Below are 3,336 nucleotides of genomic sequence, written 5' to 3' on the forward strand. Positions count from 1 at the left end.
TCTAAGGTTGACAGAGAGCTGATAGATTTTTATTTGAAGAATGGTCAACCGCAGTACTTGACATGGAGCGCACAGAAAATTACTAAAGTCAAGGTACTGAAACCTTTATCTACAGGGAGATTTATCAAATGTCAATTTCAAGATCAACCGTGGTTCAGCAAACACGGAGTCTTTTATATCTTTGGCAGATCTTCCTAACCTTAATCCACACGATTGGATTCTGCTATACAACATTCTGCTCTCTAATCCCAGGGAGTATGAGCCGATTCTTGAACACATTAACAGAATGTTGGCCTCCTATATTCACGAGCTAGCAACCATGGATCAGGAGATAGCTAAGGTTATGAACAGAAAGCCTACTATGAAGCCGACGTCTAAGCCTAGTGATGTGAACAAAATGAAATTTGGGCAAATTAATTCAATAAATCTAACAGTTATGTTCACTAAATGTGATAGACACAAGTTTCTGTTCGCTTTGGTCGATAAGCATCTGTTTTCAACAGATTGCTTGGAGCATATCATAAATATCATTCATCGATGCAAGCAGAACTCAGTGGCTGACAAAAAGAACTTCACAGACATGCTTCGGTGGTATATTACGTTTCGACATCATATTCTGGCCATTATACCGAAGATGTTTAAAACCGTGAAGAAGCCTTCTGTTGTTAAGAGGGAATGAAGTTTCTGCTCCAAGGACGCAAAGGGGAGATTGTAGAGTATATTTGTGTTGCGTCTTGGGCTAAGTGTTTTGTAATCCGGATTGGGCCTGTCCATCCGTGTCTATCTAGATTAGTTACGTAGTTATCTAGATTAATTGCTAGGGTTATAGTATATATATATATATATATATATATATATATATATATATATATATATATATATATATATATATATGCATACATGTATGCGTATATTAATAAGTTTTTCATTACGTTGATTTTTGTAACCCTAAACGCCTCTACAGATTGAAGTTCTTTATCGAGCTCTTCTGAGGTGTTATTGTATTAATCATTCGACACATTCAGCGCAATACTTGTGTTCTTATTACGTTCTTATTTTTTATCTTGCTTAGAATCATATGATCCTAAAAGAACTTTGTTCTAACAGCTATAAATAAATTGTATTTTAAATGAACATCATTATTGAATTTAGAAAATGATCGCATAAGTAAAAATATAAATAATCAATAATTATAATTGTTAAAAATAATACTAAATAGATAATTATATTTAATTCTATTAACGAGGAATGTGAGTTAATGTCAATGAACATTATTGTTCAAAATAATATATATATATATATATATATATATATATATATATATATATATATATATATATATATATATATATATATATATATATTAGCGTGCATATTTCTTTATTTGTATGACTAAAATAAGCTTGTTAGAATTTTCAGCGAAGAATCTTAGTCGTTCGCTTAATAATCAGTGATCAATATGTAAAAAAAAGTGAAAGTTTAGGGGGTGGGGATGGAAAATACTTGAAAGTTGAAAGTACAGGGAGAAGATTTGTAATATTTCATAAGAAAAAAAGTTCCATTGCCGGGAATCGAACCCGGGTCTCCTGGGTGAAAGCCAGATATCCTAACCGCTGGACGACAATGGAAGGGCTTGATTTCAATGTTTTGTATATTATTTGTACATTGAATATGCGAATTTGGTTATTCAAAGATAAATGAAAAAGGTAAATTGGATATGTTTAAGATGAATCAGAGTCGAATCATCAGCAATTAAAGGTATTAAAAATACAAAAGTCATTACACTATTGAAATATAAATTATATAGCGTATATTGTAAAATGATAAAAATACATTGTATTTTTCAGTTTTCATTATTTATTTATTTATTTATTTATTTATTTATGCATTTAACCAAATAAATTGATATATTTGATCAAGGTTCTAAAAAGTTTGTCATGATTTTGTTATGACGCGTACTGGCTTGAAGATTTGTACCTGACGACACGTTTTAATAAAATATAGATTTAAGTCATATATGTATATAAAAATGAATTATAAGTAGATAATATATATAGAATTATTAATTTTATAGAAAATTTTTGTATTAAGTCACGTCTTCAAATGATATTACTGATCACGGCTAGTAAGAACTTGAAGCTTGACATTGCTGTAAAATTATACTTAATATTATTTAGAATCTGATGTTTGATTGATGTAACTATACTAAATCAGTTTTTCATGGGAGATGACTATTAAATATGATAATTTTTGTTTCTTTGTAACTCTTAAAATCATACATCGTATAATACTGATTATTGTGGTGTAGAATTAATTATTTTTGTGTAGACTTGCATAGTATTAAGGGACTGTTTGGCAGGATCTGAATTTTTAGGAGGTTTGAATTTTTAAGATCTGAATTTTTAACATGCTGTTTGGTTTGAACCTCTGAATTTTTGTGTTAAATGATAATTTTACCTTTTTGTATCATTTCTTTCAATTACAACATTATATTTTTGAAAAAAACCATGGAAGTAGGATGCTAAACATTACATCCAATATTACAAAAAAATACAATGAAAAATAAACAACCTAATATTTCATTATAATTACTAGGCAATAGTTTGGAACCGGAAATGTAATATATATATATATCATGTACAAGTAGCATTTACAAAAAAAAAAAAGTTATCGTTATTACAAAAAGTTCTTAAGAAAAAAGAAATGGTAGGGATGTTTTGAACATTAATCGAGTTAAAGAAATTTGACTTAATTTCTTTTTGAACACTTCTTGCTTTGACCCTTCTCTTTGCTGCAGACAAATAACATGACATTGTCTTCAGATATTGTATATAATCAAAAAGTTCTTGAGATAATGTATATATAATATAATCAGTTAGCAAATCAAGAGGTTTAAAAGATATAACAAATGAGATAATTGATTGTAAATGTAACTGCCAAATCTCTACTTAATAAAATATGATTCAAAGCTCTACATGATTAGTGATGAAATTTCTATAAATCAACATAAACAAAGAAATCTAAACATTGACCAACATACCCCTACATCAAACATTCTTTCATTCATTCTTACATCTCTCTTTCATCTTAAGGAGGTTATACAAGGAAATAGTAAACATTGAATATGTGTAACAATGCAAGAACCTGATAAGGATAATTTCTTCAAAGAAACCTTGCAAGCCAATAGCCAAAGCCAATTCATTTTTATTAATATCTCATCTACTTATAACAGAGACCAAAAAGGAGAAAGAAATTCGTGTTGATTTACTACCTCTGAAAGCATCTTGGCAAGAATTGTGAAATGATGAAAAATGAAATCACACAGAAAAATATATA

The 3,336-nt window shown here is 28.9% G+C and overlaps 1 non-coding gene across 1 annotated transcript; it reads right to left on the reverse strand.

The window, feature by feature from the left end:
- Positions 1–1,556: 1,556 nt before the first annotated feature.
- TRNAE-UUC (transfer RNA glutamic acid (anticodon UUC)) lies at positions 1,557–1,628 on the reverse strand. Its single transcript has one exon. It is a non-coding gene; the product is annotated as a tRNA-Glu (tRNA).
- Between the last annotated feature and the right edge of the window lie 1,708 nt (positions 1,629–3,336).

The sequence above is a fragment of the Lactuca saligna genome, chromosome 7 (genome assembly GCF_052625555.1).
Source record: "Lactuca saligna cultivar CGN05327 chromosome 7, ASM5262555v1, whole genome shotgun sequence".
NCBI lineage: Eukaryota > Viridiplantae > Streptophyta > Magnoliopsida > Asterales > Asteraceae > Lactuca > Lactuca saligna.